At 34.2% G+C, this 12828-nt stretch overlaps 1 protein-coding gene across 1 annotated transcript in view; it reads right to left on the bottom strand.

Moving 5' to 3' along the window:
- LOC149807452 (heparan sulfate glucosamine 3-O-sulfotransferase 1-like) overlaps positions 1–12217 on the bottom strand; it is a 219137-nt gene extending 206920 nt beyond the window's left edge. The window contains exon 1 of the mRNA XM_089966712.1: positions 12183–12217. The gene's annotated coding sequence lies outside the window, so the exon portion shown is untranslated. The remainder of the gene's footprint in view (positions 1–12182) is intronic.
- Positions 12218–12828: the final 611 nt, after the last annotated feature.

Genomic DNA, 12828 nt, shown 5'->3' with positions numbered 1-12828 from the left:
TTAGTCGTATAACTGATGTTTTTGATAAAGATTGACGAGTCGTGCTTTAACATCTGACACGTTAAGTTGTATTGTGTTGTGACCAGTTTGGGCTGAATTTTATGTTTTTTTCAAATTATTGAATTAAAGTGATTGTTTTCCCTATAGATACAAAAGTGCTCTGACAAAATTCTTGGACAAAGATATTCATTGGAATTTGTATGGAATTCAAAACTGGAATAATATTTTCTGTATTTCAACATGAGACTATCTTCACTATTTTCTGTTACTTATTTTAAGAAAATAGACTCGTAACACCATATCCTGTGCATGATCCATTGAAACCAACAAAAATATCTTTAGCTATATTTCTTGCTCATCATGATATAATAAATGTCTTTGGAATTGGAAGTGATCTTAAATGCACAGGAATCAAATTCCACTGACAATTAATACAGTAATCTCGAAACAAAGTTTTTGTGGAGACAAGATCTTTTTATTTGGAAACGGCATTCTCAGAATGCATGGATGACAGACATGGAGACAGACAGTAGATTGATTACAAAAATATTACTGGTGACTGACAAAAGGCTGAAATCACAGGGAACATGCAAAATTGAATTTCTATTGATGTACTCATTACTGGCATTATAAGTGTTTGCTTATATAATGAACCCCAAATCCATGAACACACTACATGCTGCCACTGAACACATATTCATGCAGAAAATTAATTTTCAAATCGGATGACAAATGATTCAACAGGCATATAAAAGCCACCATATCAAGATCTTTTGGAGACTGACCTGATAAACGCATTGGTAATGGTTTATTGCTATGTTGTTGATTTATCAGCCAGTATAAAGGCAAGAGTAAAACTCTGTGTGTGTGTGTGTGTGTTTGTGTGTGTGTGTGTGTGTGTGTGTGTGATTTGGTTGTTTAACACAGCTTTAATAAATTTCAGTCATATCGGTGTGATGTCTGCAGTGTGACAGTTTATAGTGATGCTTAGCAATGGAGTATCATGACAAAGACATGTTGCATCATGTCCCACCAAGTCACATTATCCTGACACAGACATGTTGCATCATGTCCCACCAAGTCACATTATCCTGACACAGACATGTTGCATCATGTCCCACCAAGTCACATTATCCTGACACAGACATGTTGCATCATGTCCCACCAAGTCACATTATCCTGACACCAGGTCAAACAGTCATAACCTCTTAATGCTGAGTGCCAAGCATGGCAGCCACTAGTACCATTTTTATAAGTCTTTGGGATTACTTGGCCGGATTCGAACCTAGATTGGTCAGGTAAAACAATTAATTCTTGTAACATATTAAATATCAATTTCATCAGAAACCTTAAAACTTCAATAATATTATGAAAATGTGAAAAGTACAGCTACGGCTACTTCAAGTATGACATGTCTTCACTAGAATCTTGACCACATCCCCCAATCCCCATTTCCGGAATGTACCCTGGAGTCATAGTCCCAAATTCATTACATATTATATGCTCTTCCATGTGAATACATGTACAGTAAAGACTATGTATTACAATTCTGTATTAAGTTTTATTTCCCTAGCCAAATCACTATTTATATGTACTATGTATTCCAAAGACTTTGTTATAACATTGTAGTGTTTGATTTGTAGAGTCTTTCAGAAAAATAAGCTTTATTTTAATCTTTTGACCACCTGTTGCCTGGAACACCTGACTTTGAAATAAAAAAGGCATGATAATCACATTTCATTTACAATCGGTAATTTAGAATAACAGGTTGATGCCTTTATGTAATTACAGCATGAAAAGAAATGTTTTTGTTTTGTGCTTTTTGACAAACTAATTGAGAATTATCATATAGTTACCTTTCTACACCTGTTTATTGAATAACTGAGTACAGCTTGGTTGGACACACTTAATTTCCTTTATTAGCATTTGCATGTCATTTGAAAAACATATCAACAAAACATCTCAGATTAACAGACAAATAAGACGACTATTGACAATTTCTTTGCAGCCACATAAATAAAGGACTAATCTACTACTAATTTAAATAATAAATAGACATCCTTACATGTACATGTACCAGCCACTGAATTATACAAATCAAACAAATGTCACTTTTATGACTCATTCAGCTCATATGTGTATGTTGGCACTTTAACTGGATGGCAAAACTGTAATACTGGTTTATCGTTTGTTTAATAATAACAAAATTCAAACACAAATGTGTGTTGTCTGAAAATTTTATTCCCATTACAATTATAAAAAATTTCTTACTACAACCATACCAGTATAAATTATTTACTATATGTATGTCCAACATCAGAGACTTGTACATAAACATTCTGAAAAAAAAGTGAATTTGGATACCATTTCTTTGTTAAAAATTGTAATAATCCCAGTCCAATGTGAAATGTAATAAGCAATTTTTACTATGTATATTTAAGTAAAAGAAACATAAAAAAATGCAACTGCAATTTACTTTTTTTATATCTGATCTACTATTATCTTCCACTAACCCCAGGGTAGGGGCCCAAAAGCTATACCCCCCTGGTAGATGGCCACCACAAAGGCAATCTATGTACCCTGTTTAGTAAATCACTGCTCAGCAGTTTAGATGTTATGGATGGATGGATAGACTTAAAGAGGGAAGGTCTGATAGACAGAGGGTATACCAAGATCTCTTCACTAAAATCAATAATTCAACATTTTTCTCTCAGTTGATGATTTCAGTCCTTAAATCATAAAAACAAATAATGTCCAACTTAAGTGCTTGACTACTAATACTACTACTACTATATATATATATATATATATATATATATATATATATATATATATATATATATATATATATATATATATATATATATTTAAATGAAAAACATTATTAACTCATTCAGCCCAAATCCCGTCTGTAGGCGTTATGAGGCTGCACCCGACTTCCAAGCTCTGCAGCATCAAGGTCATTTAAGATACACCAAAATGGGTGGTATTACAAAAAAGCAGACAGATATAGCTCTACAATGATACCAAATAATCTGGACATTCTAACTGCACTACAAAATACAGAGGGAAAAACCTCATTTATTTTTGTTCACCCAAAATTCTCTAGTGGTCGGAATCCTATTTTGTGTCTGGATTTGAGATCTTTTGGCCTCAGATCTAAGGCAGACCAGTCTGAACTGCACACAGACAGGTGAACCTTTGCAAAAACTAGGATAAGGTGGGCATTTGGAACAAAGAGTGGTCTCCACACGAAAATGATGCGCAAGCAAAATAACCAATGGAAAACGATGTTTCTAATACAACTTGGCATTAGTCTAATCGAAAATCTGTTGAAAGTCGATGTATTACGATGTATTCAGAAATAGCCCCCAAAATGTCTCTCCTACTCGCATTTCAGACGAAAACGACAAAAATCTCCAGGGCTAAATGAGTAATGTTTGCTTTCATAATAGATGTTGTTCATTACCATATATGCTAACTTATTATGCAACTGCAGATCTGGGTCTGTGCAGTTTGCAGTTATACTTGACCTTTGAGTGAGTATATATGGTAATCATAAAAACATTAGATGAAAAGACATTTATTTTTTTAACAATATAAAGTTAGTGAGTAAATATATAAGTATTGTTTATTCAGATCCATTTCCTCTGGCCTTATCTAGGAATATCACAATAAATGGTCTGAATTTATACTTTGTCTACAGCGGCTATATATCCCAAGTAGTCACTAAACTTGTTATTAATTTGGTTTATCAGAAAATGAGATATCTTTGTCAGTTAATTCAACCTTGCAAATATGTGACACTATTATAGTTGGTAGTGATTCTGTTATCTTAGAATACAACAGGGGAAACGTGGAAGATTTTATTCACTAAATTTCTATTTTAATTGAACTGATTTGGTATCTGAAATATCTGATCATCTTTTCTGGTTTTGGTGATGACTAGTGTAAAGAAAGCTTTTACTGGATCTGGCCTTTGGCTCAGCTTTGGACTATATCCTTGGACGTTATGCAACATGGTGGTGGTGGTGGTGGTGTGGGAAGCTAGCATTGATTTCCTCTTGACCAAGAACAATAAACTGTATGTAATGATGTTTAGTGTTGACTCATTATTTCCATATCAAATGGCCTTTGCAAATTTTATGGCAATAATATACGTTTAGTCATTATTGACTCCATGAAAATTATTTCTCTGAAATGGCCTTCACATTGTCTATGACAATATGACATGGAGTCAGTAAAGACCTGGCCCTCACAAATTCTATGGTAATATGACATGGGAGTTAATAAAGACCTGGCCCTCACAAATTCTGTGGCAATATGACATGGAGTTAATAAAGACCTGGCCTCACAAATTCTATGGTAATATGACATGGAGTCATTAAAGACCAGGCCCTTACAAATTCTATGGTAATATGACACGGAGTCATTAAAGACCAGGCCCTCACAAATTCTGTGTCAATATGACATGAATTAAATAAAGACCTGGCCTCACAAAATCTGTGGCAATATGATGTGGATTCAATAAAGACCTGGCCCTCACAAATTCTATGGTAATATGACATGGAGTTAATAAAGACCTGGCCCTCACAAATTCTATGGTAATATGACATGGAGTTAATAAAGACCTGGCCCTCACAAATTCTATGGTAATATGACATGGAGTTAATAAAGACCTGGCCCTCACAAATTCTATGGTAATATGACATGGATTCAATAAAGACCTGGCCCTCACAAATTCTATGGTAATATGACATGGAGTCATTAAAGACCTGACCCTCACAAATTCTATGGTAATATGACATGGAGTTAATAAAGACCTGGCCCTCACAAATTCTGTGGCAATATGACATGGAGTTAATAAAGACCTGGCCTCACAAATTCTATGGTAATATGACATGGAGTCATTAAAGACCAGGCCCTCACAAATTCTATGGTAATATGACATGGAGTCATTAAAGACCAGGCCCTTACAAATTCTATGGTAATATGACACGGAGTCATTAAAGACCAGGCCCTCACAAATTCTGTGTCAATATGACATGAATTAAATAAAGACCTGGCCTCACAAAATCTGTGGCAATATGATGTGGATTCAATAAAGACCTGGCCCTCACAAATTCTATAGTAATATGACATGGATTCAATAAAGACCTGGCCCTCACAAATTCTATGGTAATATGACATGGAGTTAATAAAGACCTGGCCCTCACAAATTCTATGGTAATATGACATGGAGTCATTAAAGACCAGGCGCTCACAAATTCTATGGTAATATGACATGGAGTCATTAAAGACCAGGCCCTCACAAATTCTATGGTAATATGACATGGAGTCATTAAAGACCAGGCCCTCACAAATTCTATGGTAATATGACATGGATTCAATAAAGACCAGGCCCTCACAAATTCTATGGTAATATGACATGGATTCAATAAAGACCTGGCCCTCACAAATTCTATAGTAATATGACATGGATTCAATAAAGACCAGGCCCTCACAAATTCTATAGTAATATGACATGGATTCAATAAAGACCTGGCCCTCACAAATTCTATGGCAATATGACATGGAGTTAATAAAGACCTGGCCTCACAAATTCTATGGTAATATGACATGGAGTCATTAAAGACCAGGCCCTCACAAATTCTATGGTAATATGACATGGAGTCATTAAAGACCAGGCCCTTACAAATTCTATGGTAATATGACACAGAGTCATTAAAGACCAGGCCCTCACAAATTCTGTGTCAATATGACATGAATTAAATAAAGACCTGGCCTCACAAAATCTGTGGCAATATGATGTGGATTCAATAAAGACCTGGCCCTCACAAATTCTATAGTAATATGACATGGATTCAATAAAGACCTGGCCCTCACAAATTCTATGGTAATATGACATGGAGTTAATAAAGACCTGGCCCTCACAAATTCTATGGTAATATGACATGGAGTCATTAAAGACCAGGCCCTCACAAATTCTATGGTAATATGACATGGAGTCATTAAAGACCAGGCCCTCACAAATTCTATGGTAATATGACATGGATTCAATAAAGACCTGGCCCTCACAAATTCTATGGTAATATGACATGGATTCAATAAAGACCAGGCCCTCACAAATTCTATGGTAATATGACATGGATTCAATAAAGACCTGGCCCTCACAAATTCTATAGTAATATGACATGGATTCAATAAAGACCTGGCCCTCACAAATTCTATGGTAATATGACATGGAGTTAATAAAGACCTGGCCCTCACAAATTCTATGGTAATATGACACAGAGTCATTAAAGACCAGGCCCTCACAAATTCTATGGTAATATGACATGGATTCAATAAAGACCTGGCCCTCACAAATTCTATAGTAATATGACATGGATTCAATAAAGACCAGGCCCTCACAAATTCTATAGTAATATGACATGGATTCAATAAAGACCAGGCCCTCACAAATTCTATAGTAATATGACATGGATTCAATAAAGACCTGGCCCTCACAAATTCTATGGTAATATGACATGGAGTTAATAAAGACCTGGCCCTCACAAATTCTATGGTAATATGACATGGAGTTAATAAAGACCTGGCCCTCACAAATTCTATGGTAATATGACATGGATTCAATAAAGACCTGACCCTCACAAATTCTATGGTAATATGACATGGATTCAATAAAGACCTGACCCTCACAAATTCTATGGTAATATGACATGGAGTTAATAAAGACCTGACCCTCACAAATTCTATGGTAATATGACATGGAGTTAATAAAGACCTGACCCTCACAAATTCTATGGTAATATGACATGGAGTTAATAAAGACCTGGCCCTCACAAATTCTATAGTAATATGACATGGATTCAATAAAGACCTGGCCCTCACAAATTCTATGGTAATATGACACGGAGTCATTAAAGACCAGGCCCTCACAAATTCTGTGGCAATATGACATGGATTAAATAAAGACCTGGCCTCACAAAATCTGTGGCAATATGATGTGGATTTAATAAAGACCTGGCCCTCACAAATTCTATGCTAATATTAGTAGGTCTTTATTAACTTCTTGAGTCGCTTCTCCTCTGAAATAGCATTAACAAATTCTATGGCAATATAGATCTTTATTAACCCTCAGAGTTACTTATCTTCTTTTCACAATAGCACAGGTCTTTATAAACTCCTGGAGTTATTTCTCCACTGAAATGGCTTTCACAAATTCTATGACAATATGAAATCTTTATTGGTGCAGTTGGTACTCAGCCTGTACAGTTTTTCTCTTTTGTTAAAGATGCAAGTCAATCAGACTTGAGCCGTTGAGTATAAGTGAATGAAATGGCAGTTTTTACAAGTCTAATACCTTGGGGTTCAGAATTTTAAATGCTTGTAAACAGTGGGGATAAAAATGGGCAAGTATACAAAATACATAAAAAATCTCTCCATCGTACTGAACCTGTTACCAGCAGTACACAGAGCTCACATAGATGCAGATGTATGGTATAATAACATTAGTTGATATGGAGCATTACATAAATTATACAGAAAATGCCTTTAAAGCATTCAGCACTGTTATCTGCATTTTAAAAAAAAAATGTTTCTATAGCAACATCACAATTATAAGTGACTAGTTCTTGATGAGTGGGAGAGTGATTCAAGTTACAATAAGAACACTTTAATTTGCTGTGGAGAAATGCATTTGAGTGTAGTAATCTGGTCTGATAGTGTGTGTACCATTCTGGCTGAATGCTGCCTGAATATTAAAAGAAAACATTATCAGTACTGTACTTCATACTGCAGTGTTTGAGATAGATTTATCTGGTAGTCTTCATATTTGTAACAAAAAATGAAATATTTGATAGATGTTTGGGAAGCTTGAAAATGTGTTGGTTAAATTCACCATTTTTGCATGGATGTTATTTTCCCTGTAAGTCAGTGTGACTTAAAATCTTCTATTAGTGCTGTAGATGGATTATAGGTAGAGAAGGGCAGTTACTCATGATTATTTTGTTCAGTTACATGTGTGGTGCTATTTAAAACAAATTCTTGGGGAAATGATTGTTTACAGTGATATTTGGCCAAGTTATTTTAATTTGGATATGCTGATTTTAAAAAAAAATGCTTTTCTGACTTTGATATGACGTCCTCTGTTCTATACTGTGTTCCTTATCAACTTGCCATATTCGATGTTATCTTTTGAGACATTTTGAATGACAATTAATAGAAATGGCAAGTTTGTAAGCAATGACTACTCAGAATTTTAATATTGTAATTATGTTGTGAATTGTTAAGTCTGAAAATTAAGGTGATTTGGAAGGTTTCCAGCTTTTTCCTTGTTGAAAAATTAAACATTGCATAGTTTACATTTCACCTCTTTTGTTTCATTTACAAAATACTGCAACAAAGGAAAATTCAAAAACTGATTTTCTGTTTGAATATTCACAAAGAAAATGTTCTGATTCAAATAATTGGTTGGTTATTCATGTCGCTCTAGTATCAGCCGTCTGATAAGGAGTTGTATACCTTATACAGCCATAAATGTTAATAAAAAGTTTCCAAAGATGTAATTCTCATCAAATGCTTCTTGCTTTTCTAACCAGGACATTTTTATTTACAAAATGTGTTTTTCTAGACACCCCAGAGCTCTCAAGGTTATAAGAACTCTTGATCCAGGTCATTCCTCTTCCACAGTTGTTTGCTTTATGCCATAATGTTCTGTTTCATAGTTTTACAAGGAGCAGGAAAGAATAATTCATAAGCTAGTGAATTTTCAACACTTTAAATCAATGTTTTCAAGTAGTTCACATGATTTAATGTCATTCAAGCCCTGGCAAAACCAAACTAGCAACAACATAAACCACAGTGCCACTGCCTCACATGAACAAACTGCATTTAAATGTACTACATATACTCGCTTATATGTTAATTCCAACTGCAAAGAACAGAGACCCTGATGTGCTGGCACATTATGTGATAGCAAATCATGGTCTATATTTTTTGTTCCACTGATTACTTGTACAAAACTGCATATATCCAGATCTGCCAGTGCATTATGCAGTGGCATATCAGGGTCTGTGTAGTTTGCAGTTGGACTCAACTTATAAGCAAGCAAATATGGTAGGTAAAAACTGTCCACAACAGCTCTTATACCAAACCATATGGAAATTTTTTGTATGGGCCTATATATTTATTATTCCTTATTTTTCATCATGATATATCTTTGTGTATCGTAAATAAGACCCAAATTTGCTGTCACATAATGCACTGGCAGATCTGAGTTTGTGTAGTTTGTTAGGAGTAATCAGTAGAAGAAACAACACAGACCCTGATCTGCATGTGCATTATGCTATGGCAGATCATGATATTTGTTTTAATTGTTTTCCTATACTTATAAGTGAGTATATATGGTATCTCATATTTTTCTGATTAAATATTACCAGGAAAAAAAAGGTACACAGTATTATTTTACAGGAACTAGCTGTTGCTAAAAAGGATCAGCATATATGTGTGGTTAACAGGCTAGAATACCATATAAGTCTAAAGGGATACAACACTCCAAGATGTTTTTTCTTTAGCATGTGCCACACACCAGTTAAAGCTCATAAAGATTCTTAGAAATCCTATGCTGGACATATTTGATGAACATGACAGACAAATGAGTTCACATGACTGCTTTCTAATTTGACATGCTGGACATATTTGATGAACATGACAGACAAATGAGTTCAAATGACTGCTTTCAAATTTGACATGCTGGACATATTTGATGAACATGACAGACAAATGAGTTTAAATGACTGCTTTCAAATTTGACATGCTGGACATATTTGATGAACATGACAGACAAATGAGCTCAAATGACTGCTTTCTAATTTGACATGCTGGACATCACCCATAGGTTATCCCTTGGAATTGTTTGGTTAGGATGTTTTCCCAAATGTATATATAGCCACAAAACCTAGACAAAAGGTGTGGATCATCATCGGGTCTAACTAAAACCTTAATAATAAATGAATGCACCTTTGTCTTAACTACTGTACTACAGACATGACATAAGTAACTAATAGTCACAATTATAATCTTTACCGAGTCAAGCTTTTCATTTTCAACAAATAATATTATCTGGTATCAGATATTTATGCCACAAACAATAGTTCGAACAAGATCAGCCGAGACAAACTTCTTTGCTCAGGAACATATGAAACAGCCTGTCAGCAATAATGATAGAACTCCAGTTTCTCTCCCTTCCTAGCTTATTAACATTATCAGGATATGTCCACACACATAAGACCATTAAAACAACATATGCATAGCCATGGCCCTAATTGATTAAACAAAGATAGCACAACAATTATCATTTTATTTTCATCCTCCAGCACTTGTTTGAGGACCTGATTAAATGAAAAATTTACAATTATAGCATTTACATGCCCTACCATTTGTTTGCACAGCCCACCACTGATTTTAAAAAAGGAAAGCATCAAGGATATAAAAATGCACAAAAATGTGTAATTTCCTTCACTGACTTTAATTTTTAACCTGGTTGTCACCAAGGGGTCCATAACACTGTTGAATTGTTGGCATTTCAATGCAAATGGAAGCTCCTGATCTAAAGAAGCAGAGTGCTTACAGACTATTTCTTATTTCTAGAATAGTCTGTTTCAGTCAAAACTGTGTCGTCTGCATCCATTGTCTAGTTTTAATATTTCTAAAACAAATTGAAAAAATATATAGGAGGAAGTCTTGCATCCATGTGTTTAAAGACGTTAATCCAAAATTTATGGAATTATTGCGATTAAGAAAAGATAGTGAACCACATATGTTGTTTGAAAACATAGACTGGCAAAAGTAAATATGGCGACTGTGTTGCTAAAGAAACTCCCTTTTGATTTGAAATAACAACAAATTGACAGGATTTGGGACCCACTGGCGACAATCAGATTAGAAATTATAAATCCATAAATGAAATGACTATGCTCTGTGCATTTTTTATATCCTTGTTGCCTTCTGTTTTCAAAACCAGTAGGAAGGTACAAGCAATGGGATGGTGTGAGAATACTATAGACTATTAATCAGGCATTACGCATTTTGAAGCAGCAAGTCAGCTTGTTTGCAATTAATTATTAATTTTAAAAAGCAGTAGCACAGCGTAAAATAAAGCAGTTGGGTACAATTCTGTATTATAGTTTTCGGGAAAAAAATATAAATTTTGCAAATAAATATTTTGAGAGATAGCAGGTGAACTGAAACAACAGCATTCCAAGAACTGAAAATGACACATTTTCTGGTAAATGTGATAAGAAAGTATCATTTATCCTTTGTTAATTGCTGGATTTATTTCAGCAATCTGATGTGAGATGAGTTGCTTTGATATGTCACGAGCATGCACCAGGCACAAAGGTCAAGGATTGATATGGTCCCTCTCACTTAATTTAAGCTTGATTAAAAACACATAACTAAGCAGAACTGTCAAGCAATAAACTCGATAGATAAAATTTGTTAATCTGGCACTTGCCCTATCAAAGTATATACATACATACATATATATATATATATATATATATATATATATATATATATATATATATATATATATATATATATATATATATATATATATATATATATATATATATATATATATATATATATAATGAATCTCTAATGGCTGGTTATTTTTTTGTATTTTTAATAAAAGAAACCTTCCTTAGAATATTAATTGCAGAAATGAATGATAAAAAAAAGATCTAAATTAAATAAATTAGGGTGCTGTAGTAACATGTTTTATGAAGGTTAGCGTTAACTTTACAAAATAATTTATCGATATTGGAATCTTACCTTAAATCCATCATTGCACACACTTTATCATATAGTGGTGTGTGTGTGTGTGTGCGTGCATGTATGTGTGTGTGTGTGAAAAGGACAGTTTTACCAACCCCATGAAGAAAAACACCCTGGATGTACCCGAATGCATCACTTCAGTAAATTTTGCTAGACAGCCTGTCTGTTGGGGTTCTTGACTATACAACCAATACAAACAGCTCAATTGTGTGTAATTCATTCCTTTTCAGTTTGTAGTTCCTGACATGAACACAGACCTGTTTAATATCAGAATAAAATTTTACTGACATATATTAAGACTGAATTGGAAATCATTCCTTTGCACTTGTGTACCTTACCTTTTCCTTATAAGCTACATTAATGTCATCATTCCAACCTTGCCTTGGAAAACTTTTCACTTGGGTACTTCAAACTGTTCAATGAAACTGTTTCAAACTTTTTTTCAGTATCTGTTTTTACTATAATCCAGTTTTGGGCAGTTCACTGAAGAAAAGAAAAAGAGTAGTCACCAGTTTACATTTCTCAAATTAGACCCTCTGCTCCAAGTGAAGGGAGGTTAAATACAACTTAGCTGCCAAGCTTCAGTCTCAGTAACATCTGTTATAGCCTGTTTCAAAAGTACACAACATCCACACTGATAATTATATAATGCATATCCACTCCATAAGTCTTAATTGGCAGCAAGCTGAATGTACTTTTCAGAAAACAAAGATTTACCCTAATGAAACACTACACAAAGGGAAGGAGACTGAGTGTTGACAAGGCCCACCCTCTCCATCTCTCTCATTTAAACTTGCTTACAAACTAATTAGTGATTTTAAGTATGAACACAGTATAATCTGTTTCATTCATCAAAATCAAAACATGAATTTTCAAGTATCTCTCCAAAGTAAATTTCCTTAAGGCAAAAGTAAACAATGCATGATTAACATTTTTTAAAAAGAAATTGACAATTTTCATAGACAACACCATCAATATAGTTTG

This window comes from Sinohyriopsis cumingii, chromosome 1 (assembly GCF_028554795.1).
Source record: "Sinohyriopsis cumingii isolate HCF-2022 chromosome 1, ASM2855479v2, whole genome shotgun sequence".
In the NCBI taxonomy this organism is placed as follows: domain Eukaryota; kingdom Metazoa; phylum Mollusca; class Bivalvia; order Unionida; family Unionidae; genus Sinohyriopsis; species Sinohyriopsis cumingii.
The sequence above is the reverse complement of the archived record's forward strand: the minus strand, read 5'-3'. Positions and strand labels throughout refer to the sequence as shown.